The 17,952-nt window shown below is 42.9% G+C and overlaps 1 long non-coding RNA gene across 1 annotated transcript; it reads left to right on the forward strand.

The window, feature by feature from the left end:
- Positions 1-10,635: 10,635 nt before the first annotated feature.
- On the forward strand, positions 10,636-17,666 carry LOC147033217 (uncharacterized). The gene is made up of 3 exons (XR_015055492.1): positions 10,636-10,659; positions 12,068-12,161; positions 15,007-17,666. It is a non-coding gene; the product is annotated as an uncharacterized LOC147033217 (long non-coding RNA).
- The last annotated feature ends 286 nt before the right edge of the window (positions 17,667-17,952 follow it).

Genomic DNA, 17,952 nt, shown 5'->3' on the forward strand with positions numbered 1-17,952 from the left:
AGAAAAAACAACAAAATTGACCGACCAATTGAAAAGAAAAATCTTCGATTTTGCAAGGAACGAACAAACAACCAAGAAGAAGACGTCATGCAGAGTATGATACTTGCAAAATCCCTCAAACAAATTTGACCGAAAAAAAAGTAATTGGTGGTTGAATTCAAAGATCAAATATGTAACTCCTCTTCAGATTTCAAGTCAATTGGATGAATATTGACAATTTTGGAGTTTTCCCTCTGTTGAACTTTTGGCTTATGTTGACCTCAAAAATCATTGGTGGTTGAATTAGTTGACCTGATATGCAAATCCTCTTCAAATTTCAAGTGAATGGAATGAAAATTGAGGATTTCAGTATTCTCACCTTTGGTGATGACCTTTGGATTATGTTGGCCTCAAAAATAATTGGCTGGTTGGATTCAGTGACCTGAAATAGTTACGGATTTGGAAGCCTTTTGCACACAGACAGTCAGCGGTCCCTGTAGCTCAGTTATCTCGATAAGTATGTGTTTATAGTTCAGATCCTGTCCCTATGTTTAATAGGTGATTAAGTGTATGTGCGCTGCGAGTTATTTTGTAGTTAGTTTTTTATATCCAACAACAACAATACCACCTGCTTCGTTCCGCCAACCAACCAAGCCTTCGCACACCGACTCCATTGCCCACATGTTTTGGGCTGAAGGCGTGGGCGGAGCCTCCATCACCTCAGATCAAGGCTCGGCTCCGAAGAAGAGCATGGAGCGTTTCCTCCAACCAATGAGAAGCCAGAATACCAGTACTCACTTCGGCAGTACATATGCAAAAATTGAAACAACCCTCCCCGAACCAGCTCATCTCGATCAGACCACACAAGGTGGAAAGGTGCCCGACCGAACTCTTACCCTCAGCTCGCCTTCCCTCCCGAGCTGAAGGGTCAAATAAAGACCAACCGGCACCATTTCTTTTGTGTGTGTGTGTGTGTGTGTGTGTGTGTGTGTGTGTGTGTGTGTGTGTGTGTGTGTGTGTGTGTGTGTGTGTGTGTGTGTGTGTGTGTGTGTGTGTGTGTGTGTGTCTGTGGCGCTCTTCCTGTAAGTAGAGACTGTTGAGTTCCTGTGTTCATTGTAAATTGCATTTCGTTTATTCGGATAACTCTGCTCATTGTCACCCTCTCCCCATCATAAATAAATCCCTGTTAACTGTACCAGCACGTTGCCTGTTGTATCTTCCATTGACCCAGCACGGTGCCATCTTGAGAAGTAGTAAGGCTGTTTGTGCCGTAAGTTGTCATTGTGGATCTGGTAACTCCCGCTCGGTTACGCCGGACCAGAGTCGGTACATGCGACTCGGTTCGGACAGAGTCGGCCGAGGGTGTAGCTTCCCCGGTAGCGAGAAAACGTGAGTACTTCGGTAAATTGGAATAGACAAGTGGACCCTACCTCACGCCGTCGAAATATTGGCGACCACTGTCCTTTAAGTGACCCGTCAACTCCGGAGTTATCTGGGGTAACGACCTTTCCTTTCCGGTTTTTGGTGGGAGACTGCCCAAATGCTCCGTCTGGCGGTCGTCCTCACCACCGAACCCCGGTTGGTTTCAGGAACGGGTTCGAACCCCTCCGCCTCCAGAGAAATTCAAGGGACACGGATCAGGGGTGCGCGGAGAAAATCCCCCCCCCCCGATCCCTCCAAAGTAAGAGTGTAAATTGTTCTCAGGACGCACCATGGAGGGCCAACACAGGCTGGAGCAGGTGGGTTCAGACCTAAGTTTAAGGGAATCCATGGTCCAGGATCACACCCCAATGCAGGAAGACATTTCCCCACAGCCAAACCCAAAGGTTGATCTCACAATCGCCTGGAAACACAAACGCAAACTTAATATCATAAGTCACCGAAATAAATGCACACTTTCAGCTGGTATAGGCCCAGTCACACCTTGACGTTTTAGCTAGGAATGGCAACGTTTAAAAATGCACGTAAAACGTTGGCATATACAAGTTTTGAGTTTTTTTTTTTAAGTTTTGGTCGTATTCATAACGTGTTGGTCATATGCATAACGTATTAGTAATGGGCACAGAACGTTTCTTTGTGTTAAAAATAACTTATACCAACGAATGTTTAGACTGTTGTCGGCGTTCACAACCTATGCCCAACGATAGTTTAACTTAGCCATAGCGCGCTGCACGTATCACCGACGAACTCGTGGCGTTCTCTGTTAAAAACCTGCCGCACGCAGATTTAAATCATAACCGCCTGAAAATTGGAAGTGTCAACATCGCAGTCACACCTTGACGATTTCGCCAGCGTATGCCGACCTATGAAAAATGTGTCTAAAACGCTGGGACTCGTCGAATACGTATGGGTACGTTGAGTATACGTTAGGAGCACGATGAAAAACAATGAAGTATGCTGGCATATTACGTGGTACGTCTTGTATGTCGTGAAATTTCAAGCATGCTGAAAATTTTACGACATACTCGACGTATGGCTCACAAGTTCCGCATACGCTGGCATAAGTTCTCGGCACGCTCCGCAATCGTTTACACACGTCGGCCACACGTTACTTGTAAGTTACTCATAAGTCGAAACACATCGAGGTAATGTTTAGCATACCCGAAACTTAATTTTTAACCGACGATTAACGTGCTTTGAACCTATTAGTAGCGAGCTTTGAACCTATGAATAGCGTGCTTTGAACCTAAGTGTAACGTATCTCAAACGCACATTGGCGTATGTAGACGAATTTGATGTCGATGTTATGAGTAGTAGTAGTAGTTCGAGAGAATTTAGTGATGTCGATGTTATTAGTAGTAGTCGTAGTTCGAGAGAATTTAGTGTTTTCCATGTTAGTCATCGTAGTATTGGTATGAGTAGTAGCAGTAGTAGAAGGAGTAGTAGTTCGAGAGAATTTAGTGATATCGATGTTATTAGTAGTAGTAGTAGTTCGAGAGAATTTAGTGATGTCGATGTTGGTAGTAGTAGTAGTTCGAGAGAATTTAGTGTTTTCCAAGTTAGTCGTAGTAGTATTAGTATGAGTAGTAGCAGTAGTAGAAACAGTCGTAGTTCGAGAGAATTTACTGATGTCGATGTTGGTAGTAGTAGTAGTAGTAGTAGTAGTAGTAGTAGTAGTAGTAGTAGTAGTAGTGTAGTAGTAGTACTTTCAAGTTACGTGTTGCAAAGTGTGAACAACGTTCGTGCAGCATGCTTAAAAAACGTTACTCAGAGGTTAGAAATAAGTTTCGGGTACGATAAACATTACCTCGAAGTGTTTTGACTTATGAGTTACTTACAAGTGACGTGCTTCAACGTGTGTCAATGATCGCATAACGTGCCTACAACCAATGGGCAGCATAGCGGAACGTGTGAGTCATACGCCGACATACGTCGTAAAATTTCGAGCATGAAAAAATTCGAGGAAAACCCAAAAGTTCAAGGTTTAAAGCCAGCGTACTACCACTTATGGCAGTGTTTTTCAGCGTGGTCTTAACATATACAAAACGTGCCCATAACGTATTTGACATGTACCAGCGTTTTACACAAATTTTCAAAATTCGGCATAAGCTGGCTAAAACGTCAAGGTGTGATTGGGCCTTAAGGCCCGGTCACACCTTGACGTTTTCGCCAACTTATGCCGATTTTTGAAGTTTTTTTTCTAAAACGCTGGCACACGTTGAATACGTTATGGGTAAGTTTTGATAACATTGAGAGCACGCTGAAAAACACTGCCATACGTCGTTGTACGTTGGCTTTATACGTTGTACTTTTTGGTTGTCTTCAAATTTTTTCATGCTTGAACTTTCACGACGTATGCCGGCGTATGATTCATACGTTCCGCTACGCTGGCCACAGCTTGTATGCACGGTCTGCGATCGTTGACAGACGTCAACACATGCTACTTGTAAGTTAATCATAAGTTGAGACACGCCGACGTAATGTTTAGCGTACCCGAAACTTATTTCTAACCTATGATTAACGTGTTGTTGGCACGTTACGCGATCGTTGCCACACATCGACAGACGTTACTTTTAAGTTACTCATAGGCTGAAAGACGTCGGTATAATGGATCGTCCTTGCGTCAGAGTCTATGGCCACGGCCAGGACACTTAGTTGCAGCATTCTTCAAACTTTTCTTCGGCATGACGAGGATGTTCACACTTCGATGTCGAGCTTGGCTATGATTCCAATTGTCCATCGGCAGCGTCTATTTAAAATAGTCGAGTTTGAGCGTTTTAACACGTTCAGAAGAAACGCTTCAAATTTCCAAACCCCAGCGTCAAAAAACAAAGGCGAGTGACAGCAATTTAAATCGTTCATTGTAAACAATGAAAATAGTTGAGTGGTACCGTTGAAAAGTCGTTGAGTGTTAAAAAATCTAGTTGTTGAGCGCAAGCGTCTACTTTCAATAGTGGGGTTTGAGCGATTTAGCAAGTTCAATAGAAACGATTAAAATTTCCGAGCGCCAGCGTCAAAAAACAAAGGCGAGTGACAGCAATTTAAATCGTTCATTGTAAACAATGAAAATCGCTGAGTGGTACTGTTTAAAAGTCGTTAAGTGTAAAAAAAATCTAATTGTTGAGCGCAAGCGTCTACTTTCAATAGTGGAGTTGCAGCCATTTAAATCGTTGAGTTTATCATTCAAATCGTTAAATCGTTAAACGCAAGGACGATCCATCATAACCCACACCCTCCCCCTCACACTCACCTACTACTGCCAACATGAACAAACTACTACTAATACTAATACTAATACTGATACTGATACTGATACTGTTACTGCTGACATGGACATCGACTCAAAAAGGACTCGAAAACACTGTTGGGTTCCCCTTTTATGAGCAGCATTTTTATATACCAATTCCCAAAACCGCTGGGAACACGTCTTTATATGGCAGTTGTAAGCTAGAAACACGTTCATTTATTTTTTATGTGGACCGGAAGACGTCATTGGAATACGTCTACATACATCGATGTGTGTTGGGACTACGTAAAGAATTGGTTCAAAGCACGTCAAACATAAGTTAGAAATAAGTTTCGCGTAAAAAAGACATTACCGCGACGTGTTTCGACTTATGAGTAGCTTATAAGTAGCCTTTGTGGATGTGTGTAAGCGTCCACATATCGGGTGTAAAACTTATCCCCATCGCATGCGGAACGTGTGTCATATGCCGAGTACGTCGTAAAATTTTGAACATGTTTAAAATTTATTGACGTACTCTACTTACTATGACATATGATAGCGTACTTTAGCGTTCTACTCACGTATACCAAACTTACTCATACCGTATTTGACGTGCCCCCAACGTTTTAGACACATTTTTCTTAGGTCGGCATACGCTGGCAAGATCGCCAAGGTGTGACCGCGATGTTGTCACTTCCATTTCTACGGCAGTTATGATTCGAATCGTTGTGCGTCAGCCTTTTAATAGGCTACGTCACGACATCGTCGGCGATGCGTGCAACACGCTATGCCTAAGTTAGACTATCGTTGGGCATAGGTTGTGTTGGCCAACAACAGGTTCAGCATTCGTTGGTATAAGTTATCTATAACACAACGAAACGTTCTGTGTCCATTACTAATATGTTATGCATACGACCAACTCGTTATGAATACGTCCGAAAAAAAACCATCAAAAGTTCAACGTCAGGCAGCGTTTTACATACATTTTAATACGTTGCCATCGCTGGCTAAAACGTCAAGGTGTGACCGGGCCTTTAAGCAGAGTTCAGGTCAGGTCAGGTATCTTGGTCAGAGTCCAAGTCACACATCCACAGAGCAAGACGAGAAACACCAATGACCTGAAGACTCGGAATTTCCTCCTCCTACACAGATCCCGCCAACGCCACACCCCATAATCCAGTGAATCCATGACTCCTCATTCAGCACCTCGAGGGCCCCCAAAAGGATATCTAGAGTCTACGCATTGATGACTGCATCATCTGCCAAATCAAGGTCAGAGATCCTGGCATTTCCAAACGATGCACCGCAGCTTGATCTCTCCGACATCCTCCCCAGAATCTAGTCCATACAAGCGCTGGAAAGTATGTGGGGCATTATACCCCCCGACAAAGTCCAGTAACAACTGGAAATAAGTTGAAGATGGTATCACCACATCTCACAGCACTCTCAGTACCAGAGTTTAGCTTAGACATAAGATCAATCAATTTTGCTGGTACACCACAAAGACCAAGAATCCACCAGAGTGCTTCCTCATTTATTGAATCGAACACTTTGCAGAGATCAACATAGGCTGCAAGCAGCCCCTGCCTGAACTTCCATCTGTGTTCACTGAGGACTAGAAAGGCAAGGATACGGTCAATCGTTGACCCCTTTGGTGTTAAGCCTGATTGCTCTTGGTGCTGTTGTTCAAGCAGATGGTGGTGAACCCCATCAATAGTTTTCTGAGCAAAGACCTTGCCCTGCACTGAGAGCAGTCACCCATCGGTAGTTATTGCAGTCCTGGCGATAACCCTTCCCTTTCCAGAGAGGGACAACAAGGTCCCCCTTCCAGTCAATTGGGATGATACCTGCGTTCCAGGCAGAGCACAAAACTACGTGCAACGACATGATTTCAGCATTTCCACCAGCCTTGAGAAGTTCATCATGGATGCCACAGATCCCAGGAGCTTTACTCATTTCATCCTTTTCACCGCAACCTGAGTTTCCACAAACAAAGTTCGAATGCAGTTGATTTTGAAGGTCAGCAATATTGATAGTAACACCAACGACATCCAACTCAACAGCTGTTGGATCAGCCTGATACAGCCGCTCAAAGTAACCGGCCCAGCGGGCCTTCACTTCGGACTCCTAGCTCAAGAGCCCACGACCCTCTGCTCTCATTGCAGTCCACTGAGGGACGGGCTTTACTTGGGGAAACGCAAAGTGCAAATTCCCCTGAAAGCAGGATGAGATTCACTTGACCACAGGTGATGCTCTACTCTCTCAAAGATTCCTCGCACATAGGCCTCCTTTTCCACCCTCAGCACACGTACAGTTTTACGCCTCAATTCCCTGATCAGCTCAGCTCTGCCATTCAGCCTGGCACTGCGAATCTGGTCAATTTATCCAGACCCCCCCTCAAATCCCCACTCAGCCTGTTCGCAAACTCCTCAGCTACCCTTTCATCCTTTAGCTTGCCAACATCCAGCCAAGGCTGGGATGGTACCATTCTCTCAGATTAACACAGCAAGCCCTCAGCTGGTGATGGTACCAAGTTGAGGCAAGTTAAGAAAAGGACTCAGCAAGCCAAAAAGAGTATGAGAAGGGTATGGCTAAGAATATTCTGGTATTTTTTATCGTCAAGTTGCCATGAAATGCATTTACATAACCAACTGTGCACTTCAGTCTGACTCATGTTTTCAACGTTTTCTGTCTCTTTTCACTCTGTATTTTCAAAATATGGTGAAGGCCACCCTGGTACCATTGGGCCATTTGATATATTCAAGATTTCCCCCAAGTTTGCTGCTATTTGATGGAAATATACATAAATTGTGATCGTTTCCGTGTTATACCAGCTGAAAATGTGCATTTATTTAGGTTACTTATTATATAAAGTTTGCGTTTGTGTTTCCAGGCGATTGTGGGAGCAACCTTTGCGTTTGGCTGTGGGGAAATGTCTTCCTGCATGGGGGTGTGATCCTGGACCATGGATTCCCTTAAATTTAGGTCTGAACCCACCTGCTCCAGCCTGTCTTCGCCCTCCATGGTGCGTCCTGAGAACAATTTACACTCTTACTTTGGAGGGACCGGGGGGGGGGAGGGGATTTTCTCCGTGCACCCCTGATCCGTGTCCCGTGAATTTCTCTGGAGGTGGAGGGGTTCGAACCGGCTCCTGAAACCAATTTGTCATGGGCCGGGGTTCGGTGGCAAGGATGACCACCAGATGGAGCAGTTGGGCAGTCTCCCACCAAAAATCGGAATGGAAAGGTCGTTACCCCAGATAACTCTGGAGTCGACGGGTCACTTAAAGGACAGAGGTCGCCAATATTTCGACCGTGTGAGGAAGGGTCCACTTGTCTATTCCAATTTACCGAAGTACTCACGTTTTCTCGCTACCGGGGAATCTACACCCTCGGCCGACTCTGTGCGAACCGAGTCGCATTTACCGACTCTGGTCCGGCATAACCGAGCGGGAGTTACTAGATCCACAATGACAACTTACGGCACAAACGGCCTTAGTACTTATCAAGCCCGCACCGTGCTGGGTCAATGGAAGAAACGACAGGCAACGTGCTGGTACATTTAACAGGGATTTATTTATGATGAGGAGAGGGTGACAAAGAGCAGAGTTATCCAAATTAAAGAAAGGCAATTTACAATGAACACAGGAACTCAACAGTCTCTACTTTCAGGAAGGGCGCCACACACACACACACACACACACACACACACACACACACACACACACACACACACACACACACACACACACACACACACACACACCCAAAAGAAATGGGGCCGGATGGTCTTTATTTGACCCTTCAGCTCCGCAGGTAAGGCGAGCTGAGGGTAATAGTTCGGTCGGGCACCTTTCCACCTCGTGTGGTGTGGTCGAGATGAGCTGGTTAGGGGAGGGTTGTTTCGATTTTTGCATATGTACTGCCAAAGTGAGTACTGGTATTCTGGCTTCCCATTGGCTGGAGGATACGCTCCATGCTCTTCTTCGGAGCCGAGCCTTGATCTGAGGCGATTGAGACTCCGCCCACGCATTCAGCCAAAAACACGTGGGAAATGGAGTCGGAGTGCGAAGGCTTGGTTGGTTGGCGGAACGAAGCAGGTGGTATTGTTTTTGTTTGTTATAAAAAAAAACTAACTCCAAAATAGCTCGCAGCGCAGATACACTTAATCACCCATTAAACATAGGGACGGGATCGGAACGATAAACACATACTTATCGAGATAACTGAGCAACAGGGACCGCTGACTGTCTGTGTGCAAAAGGCTTCCAAAATCCGTAACTATTTCAGGTCACTGAATCCAACCAGCCAATTCTTTTTGAGGCCAACATAATCCAAAGGTCATCACTAAAGGTGAGATTACTGAAATGCTCAATTTTCATTCCATTCACTTGAAATTTGAAGAGGATTTGCATATCAGGTCAACTCATTCAACCACCAATGATTTTTGAGGTCAACATAAGCCAAAAGGTCAACTGAGGGAAAATTCCAAAATTATCAATATTCATCAAATTGACTTGAAATTTGAAGAGGAGTTACATATTTGGTCTTTGAATTAAACCACCAATTAATTTTTAGGTCAAAATTTTTAATGGATTTTGCAAGTATCATACTCTGCATGACGTCTTCTTTGTGTTTGTTTGTTCGTTCCTTGCAAAATCGAAGATTTTTCTTTTCAATTAGTCCATCAAATTTGTTATTTTTTCTGTCTGTCTGTCTGTCTCTTTATTGCCTGCAGGTCACAATTTCAAACCGATCTTCACGAAACTTCACCACATGGTAGAGTTTGTCATAAGGAAGAAGCTTCTTGTTTTTGAGGTCAAAAGGTCAACATAGGTTCAAGGTCAACAACTAAGGTGGGATTTCTCAAATCCTCAATTTACATCTGATTGAAATTTGAAGAGGATGTATATTTCAGGTCACTGAATTCAACTGGTGAATTATTTGAACTCAGGATCCTGGGATCCTAAGCCCACGACCCTAACTATTATGCCAACACCAGGCATGTGGACAAGTTTGGTGTATGACAAGGAAGAAATGATTCCATTTGGAGAAGATCAGAATCTGGATCTGGATACAAGTTATTTAATTGCAAAAGTAATTTTTCACCATTGAGAGATTGGGACAAAAACGATATATAGCATGATATTTCAAAAATGTATTGGGCTTGATATGTTCTCGTGGATCTTGCATTGCATAGCAGAGGGATGTGCCCTACCAAGTGCCTTTCTTATTGATCTGGGTTTTCATTTGGTTCTCAACTCATTCCCCCTTTAATTAGAATGAGCATACACTTTGTTTGTATTTGAGTGAATCAAAATTTCGCCAAAGCATTAATGGTCCTTTAAATGTTGTGTTCTTATGTAGTTTTGGTATCTCAACTCGATTGAAGGCCTATTTTGATTCATGGCATTCCTGTTGGAACAGATAGTACGATATAGGGAATTTGAACCTGGGTTCCAATAATCATGTTCCACGAGTTTCGATGAGAGCACTAAACGGAATATATTTTTCATTACCTCGCCACCGAAGGTGAAGGAGGTTATGTTTTCACCCCTTTGTGTCTGTTTGTTTGTGTACAGGATATCTCTAAAAGTTGTGGATGGATTGGACGAAACATGGTGGGCATGTTGGTTGTTTCCCCTCAACAAATTGTTTCTATTTTGGTGAAGATCCGTATCCGGATCCAACTACGAGAATTTTAAAGTGATTTTTCACCATTGAGAGATAGGGTTCAAAAACGATATATAGTATGATAGTTCAAAGATGTATTGGGCCAGATATGCTCTCTTGGATCAGCCATTCTAGGGTGGAGGTATGTGCTTTACTGAGTGCCCTTCTGCTGTTTCCACTGTATTTAACAATCAACAATCAAAGAAGACAGTCCTAATTTGGCCAAAATCTCAGAATCCCTCTGGCCCAAGGTCTCTCTTTGGAATTGTGCTTAGCGTATATATAACAGAGAATTGGATCAAACATATTCATGAAGACCGAAAGTTTCTGGATACTATACAAGTAAGTGATTGTGCACATAAAGTAGAGTGCATCTCATAGTAGAGTTCGATAGATTGGTGCATCTCATAGAATCTTACTTCGTCTTGTGTTATGTATAAATGTGATGTGTGTATCCCAAGAAGGGAGTGCACAGAATAAATATCGTTGGAATGCTGGAATCGTGCATAACACATGTTTATGCCATTGCAATGGATCCATGTGTTTTTGCTGACTTTGCTCAATTTAATATATTAAACACATGTACAGGTGGTATTTATGCCGTGATTATATATTTGAGAATGTTGCGATTGTATGAGCTTGAAGCCTATTTGCTACGTTTGTGTATTTCATCTATAATCTATAATAATCTATAATATAATGGGAGCACAATGCTTGCTTGTCTGCATCCATCCCTGCCTGCGTCCATTCGGCCGGCAAAGAGTGTCCGACAGGGGATACCAATAATCAAGCCCAATCTGCGAACAGTATGACATTGTTGAATAAGGCTGCAATTAGTGTGAAATAGTTGAGTAAGGTGACGATAGATGAGTCAGTTTCAATTTACATTGACACAAAATCTCTTCCTCCATCTTCTTCTTGCCTTTTAATAATGGCGAGTCTCATTCAATCAAGTTTCTCCTGTCGATTGAATTCAGGAAACGTTTGCTGTATTCAATACTTGTTTTTCAACTTTTCCATTTTATTCAAATAACAGCAATATATCGCACTATCAAACAGTACATCTGAATATACATTGCCTTTCGCTATACTTGCAACACAGGTGAGAAAAGAAACAGCAGCTGATATTTCATTAATTTATTCGCATTATTCTTAAAGGGTGAAATTAAATTTTCGCCAGGTACCCCTTCCAGTTGATTTGAATTCTCGTAACCTCTAACTTTGTCACTTGATTTGTATGGACCATACTCTGTGTAGAGTCTTTCGTGTTGCCGAAGCATTCGCCTTAGCTATTGGGCACACTCCTGGACAGGTCGCCACTGCATCATAGGATCCGAGCAAGCTGGCACTCATTTCTGCCAGGTGTCGGTTTAATGGTTGGGGTGGTGGGCTTGGTATCCGATGATCCTGAGTTCAAGTCCCACTTCACTGTTGAATTATAACCAGGTGGGTTTGTCTCCGCATGTCATCCTTCTGAGGTTGGCAAAATGAGTACCTTGATGGCACTGTCCTGTTTCTTGTCCTGCTTCCAGAGGAAGAGAACAGGACAAACCAACATAACTTTAGCTTCAAATTCCAAAGTCTTGTCTCAGTGTTTATTCACCAAACACTACACATTGTCAATATATATGGCTATCAAATTAAATTGTGAGATGTGCATGGATGTTTATCGAAGTAAATGTTGCATTGTAATCATCATTGTGATCTTGATATTACAAAAGTTATAACAGTTTTCATAATGTCTTTTCAGGAGACATGAACACAAACGTTGTGGGATATTTGCCTCTCACTGTCACACTGGATGTTTCGGACATTCCTTTGGATTACGGCGGGCGAGTTATCATGTCGGTTTTCACGTTTATTATGTGTATTTCAATCCCTCTCAATGCCGCAATCATAGCGGCTTGTTTTTATCGTAGATTACATTCACCCATGCTCTTGTACATTGCTTTATCGTCGCTCGCTGACACTTTATGGGGAGTTGTGGGAATATCAAGCTTCTTCAGCAGAATAATTGCAACACGTAAAATAATATCGTTTAATGAGTGTTTGGTTCAGTTGTTTTTTATACATTGCACATTGTTTCAGCAGTCTCTCACCACCTGGTTAATGTACGTTGACCGACATTGGGCTATTTTCTGGCCGTACAGTTATGTGGCTCTGATGGTGAACAAAGGTGGTACTGTGAAACTTGTTGTTGTAGTTTTGACAATCGGGTTGTTGTTGAGTGTAAGCTATGTTGTTGTACCAATAACAATGGGGTACTGCAACTACTCTGTGGTCGTTCGTGATGTAGTCTGTGTTTCTTCACATGTTGCAAGATCAGCTTGTGGAAATATTAATCCTTCTCTCATTCATTCTCTATTTTTTCAATATGTTGTGTTTGGTTTCACCGGTTTTACAGCAATGTACTCCACTTGGTGTATTGTTCGTAAATGTAGTAAATCATCCACAGAAGCAAATATAAAAGCGTTGCACACATGTTTTACACAATTGTTTGCATCTTTAGCGCAGTTTATTGCACTTATTGTTATGATGGTGTTGAAGCGATTTGTAAAACTTCCCATGTTTGATTTTATCCTGGCTCTTTTGAGTGCAGTTACACCGGCCTTTGTGAATCCATTAATATTCGGTTTCAGAATGCAGGAGATTCGCTCAACGATCGTTCTTGTTTACCGTAAAATTCAAATAATCCACCATTAAAAGCCATTTCATCCGGGTGTTATGGTTGTGATTGAGAATGATAATCATGAAAGGAAAGAAGTGAAAATAACAAACAAAGTTGCAATTTCACAGAAAATATAGTTTTCAAAATCTGAAGATGTTTCTTTATCAAAATGTCCCCCACGCCAAAGAACATCACATTTATGACGAGACATTCTTGGATACAGCCAGGATTCATTCACATTAGTTAACTATGGCAGATGTTAGACTGGTTTTGAAAGGTGAGAGAAATATATGGTACTAGTCTACCATGTTTGATAATCATGGACAACCAACCAGATATGAAGATGCTTATGTATGAAACAACATTGATATGTTCCTGGCTTTTCTTGCCTCACTTCCTCAGCTCAATGATGTTGCTGCTGTTGTCATTGTTGTCGTCGTTGTGGAAGAAAATAATTATATTAATGGACTCTAAATTGTAATTGGTGCTGGTGTTTTATAAATTTAATTTTTTGCTATAAATCGAATTGGCTGTCAGTGATGTTTTTCCTTTAGCCAAGAGTCTTTGACCTATATGTTGATAAACGGAATCTCTTGCTATGGACAAAGTGACCTGGTTGATAACAGTAACTTTTGTTATGATTACATCATTTGCTTTCCACGTCGAAGACACGTATTGCAGTTGGAGTTCTTTGTTTAAGGTTTGACTGCCCCCTCCACTCTCCCATGATAGCATTATAAATTCGAGGAAATGTAATCCCGTTTTTGTGCAAATCATTGAAGATGTCTCACCATCTCGGTGACTTGTGCTCCTTGGAACTAGCCAAGTACCAAGTATAATAAAACTCTCTGATGTGATGTACTTTCTCGTTGTGGTAGTGAATTAATCGGTGTCTTTCATTTGAGTAACACGAGTTACATCGAGTCGGTTAAATGGTTAACTAAAAGTAATAAAGCTAATAAAACGTTAAGAAATAAATTCCACAACAAATGGGGGCTCGTCCGGGATGTACTAACTCCCTGGAGGCGGTCTATGGATGGCAATTGCTTGAGCATGGGAAGCGGAGAGCGTTCGCCCTTTCCCTCTGATGACGGGGCTGTCCTTATCGGGTAACATACATCGAGAACAAAGGAAAGTACATGCCAGAGAATTTTATTGATAGGCCTGAGGGGATCCTTTGAGAGGTTCCGCCGCGGTTCGGGTCTGCTTCAGCCTGAGGCTGAATAGAGATCGTGATCTCTGGACGGGAAGCTAGAGTCTTCGCAGTACCTTGAGCAAGTTCGGTACTTGGCTCACTGGGCTGTACTGGGTACAGAGAATAACATAAGAGAAGGGTTTGATTCCCATCTCGCTGTGTGATTGTGTGGATTGAATCAATGTGGTTCAAACGATAGGTATTATAGTTGTTTTAGAAAAGTGCTATCCAGCATTTAGAGCATTATTGCATTTTGTGTTTTGTTGTATTTTTGAGCATTGACGGATTATATGGTATTTGTGACCTGTTTGCAAGATGGGAAATACAGGTGGGAAAAAGTAATGACATTGGGTATAACGAAGCGACATGCCACAGACCGCGCAAAGGACATGCGAGAGGTAGATGTTTGACAAATATGGACCTGATTCTGTGAGAGACAGACAGACAGACAGACAGAGACAGAGACAGACAGAGAGACAGAGAGAGAGGCTGAAGAGCAGCGGCTGAGAGGCCGATGAGCAGCGAGTGAGAGAGGCTGAGATAGGTCTCCTCTTGGTGGCAATGTCGGAGTGTAGACCCGATAAAAAAAGGCCACGGAGGATGCGACGGATGGAAATTAAGAGGTCTGGAGACGTGCAAGTAATATTTCCGAGCCAGGTAAATGGGCGAGGTAAACGAGCAAGGACAATGGTGAAGTGTGAAATAGGTAAGAGTTACCTGTTTGTATTTCTGGTTAACTTGCTGTGAAGCTGTTGTATTGTATTGTGTGGAGGCGTTACGGATTTGTAAATGCAATGATTTTCACGAAACCTTTTGTCGGGTGCAGGAAACGATTGACCGGCTGGGAGCGTGGCTGGAGATTTGCTTTGATCTGCATGTGTTGCTGAGTGAGTGGAGAAATGGAACTTGTGCGAATCTAATAGATTTTACTGCAATGAAATGTGCTCTATTGGGATTTTGGCGATATTTTTAACAACTAAAGAAACTTCAGGCAGAGAGTTAAAGCAGCCTGGCTGTTCGTGGTTTGGTGCTGGTAATGCCAAGGTCGCGAGAGTGTGTGTGTGTCTGTGTGTGTGTGTGTGTGTGTGTGTGTGTGTGTGTGTGTGTGTGTGTGTGTGTGTGTGTGTGTGTGTGTGTGTGTGTGTGTGTGTTCAATCGGTGGGGGTCTGAATTGGAAGCGATTGTGAGCTCGATGGGGAATTGGAGATTGCTGGACGATGTGATACATGAATGTCTTGTTCGAAATTATATTGCAGTAGATAAAGCGTGAAGAGAGATGGACATTCATAGGGTAATATGGGATGGTTGTGGACACCTCGGCAAGACAGTCTGGGGACGGACTCGTGCTTTGGTTGAGCTGTGGGAGTCAAATGGATCAAGGCTCGGGTTTTCTCACTGTTTGATAACTTTACATGCTATTTTTTGGTTTTGTGTTGATTACGCGAAGGTCGCGAGCTACACTGTACGGGCCAACCCTCTCCACTGAATCTGTTTAAAGTGAAGTCCATTTCGGGAAGCAAGTGTTGAAGTTTTAGTTAAAAGCCATAGGGATTTTGGATAAATTGTGAAATCACAATTGTGAATGTGGAATATATTCCGAAGGTTTTATTCGTCTGAAAAAGTTGAAGTTGATAGATTTAACATTCGTTCATGTATAATGTATATGTTAAAGACAAATTCCTGTCCAAACAACTGCTGGGAAGGCAATGGCAAACAACCCAATGTAACCCTTTGATCGATTCAGTCAGGGTAAATTCATAAGATTTAATTGGATAGACACTAATACTTTATTTTTAATTTTTGATTTTAAAAGAAAATATTTATTGTCACAATGACAGACCATAAAGCTGTTTAAGCGAAATTGGATAAATAATGCACTTAAAAGGTGGAGTTTTAACCGAGTTGGAGAGAGGAGAAAGAGTGGCCAATCAGGAGAAAGAGGGCAAATCTCCCATGCCTTCCCCATGACAGTGATAAAGTTTGGGAAGGTTCAAGATAAATGTGTGGACGGAGTGTTTGAGCTGCAATTTAAAAGATATTCGCCTGATGACAAATTTGACAAATGATTTGACAATTTTTGTCACCTGTTTTAAAAAAAAACAGAGGTTTAAGCTGTATTTATTTGTTTTGATATTTTCTTTGTTTCGGAGTGTTGAGAGCAGTTGAACCATGCAATGTACGATTTCGTCTGATGAAGCTTTGGAAGAACTTCCACTGAAAGATTGGACGATGGGGAGAACCCAGATTTGGGTGATTGGGCATTCAACACGTGATCATGAAACTACCCCCTTCCTGAGGAGATAAGATGAGCAATGGGGGAAAAAAAAGAAAAGAAAAAACCCACTGAGGAGAAGGTTGGATAAGTCAAACTATTGCAAAGCAACGACTTAACGTCGCTGTTGTGTGGTGCCTGCCTGGAGGAATGTCCTTAACCATACTCGCGGATTGCTGCTCTTCAAATACATCATGAACTTGCTGTGGTTGCTTCAATGCACAACGAAGGCCCTGAAGGTCCACACGGCGAGTCCTCTGCAACATGTGTTCAATGGTGTGGGTTGGGGCTCGTGCTGCCACCGCGGCTGCATTCAACGTACACAGCTCATTTGATGAATCAACCTTGATTGCGGAATCTGCTGATACGAGGGCCCAAACTCTGTTGGGGTTGGATCTCTGTTTACCACTCGAGTCCTTTTAAACTTCTTCAACCCAGTGTCGGGCCCAAGCTCCTACCTGCCAAGATCTACCTTCTCTTCAGCTCAAGGAGTGCTTCGACTGTGTTTCCCATTGGGTGCTGCACGATCTACACCCTGACCTGTTTATCTTCTGACTTTGGGTGGCATGTCTTTTCAATGTGTGACAGATGCTGATGAACAGGCCATGAAATAAATGGAAACGCACTCACTCACATGGCTGGGACACTATTGAAATGGTCGTTATCCAGCATTCTTCTGATATGAGTACTCGCTGCCATTGTTGACTGAACTTGTGTAACAGATATCTTTTCTCCTCCAGTAACGTTTATGGTGATCATGTGTAATATAATTATTCTAAATTTTCCTTATAAGGAAAAAGGGGGAATTGTGGAAGAAAATAATTATATTGATGTATTCTAAATTGTAATTGGTGCTGGTGTTTTATAAATTTAATTTTATGCTATAAGTGGAATTGGCTGTCAGTGATGTTTTTCCTTTAGCCAAGCGGAAGGGAAGGGTGGTAAAACGCCACCAAACATCAACATTTTCTTTTTGACCACCAGGTTCTCTATAAAACTGGGCAGGAGCATTTTAAACCCACACTATCTGCCTGCAGGCATGCATGCTCGCACATGCAGTGACCTTTGCACCCCTCCGGTCGGATCACTGTGAATCTGATCCGTGCATGTTTCACTCTGGGGAAGCGGATTTAAGTTCAGAACTAAATCGTCAGTCCTTAACAGTCAACTGAAGCAGAGGGAGAGGAGGGAGATGGGTAGGAGAGAGTGGGGTGGGAGAGATAGGGATGGGAGAGAGAGTGATGGGGGTGGGAGAGCAAGAGGGTGAGAGTGGGAGAGAGAGAGGGATAATGAAGGGAGGGGAAGGGGTGTGAGAGGGGTGAGAGAGAGGGAGAGGAGTGGCAGAGAGAGGGAGGTGGAGGAGTGGGAGAGAGAGAAACGGAGAAAGGCGGCATAGAGAGGGAGGGAGATGGGTGGGAGAGAGAGAGAGAGAGAGAGAGAGAGAGAGAGAGAGAGAGAGAGAGAGAGAGAGAGAGAGAGAGAGAGAGGGGGAAGAGGGGA

Source organism: Eptatretus burgeri, chromosome 2 (assembly GCF_056783735.1).
Source record: "Eptatretus burgeri isolate ZD-2024b chromosome 2, Ebu_testis_v1, whole genome shotgun sequence".
Classification (NCBI taxonomy): Eukaryota; Metazoa; Chordata; class Myxini; order Myxiniformes; family Myxinidae; genus Eptatretus; species Eptatretus burgeri.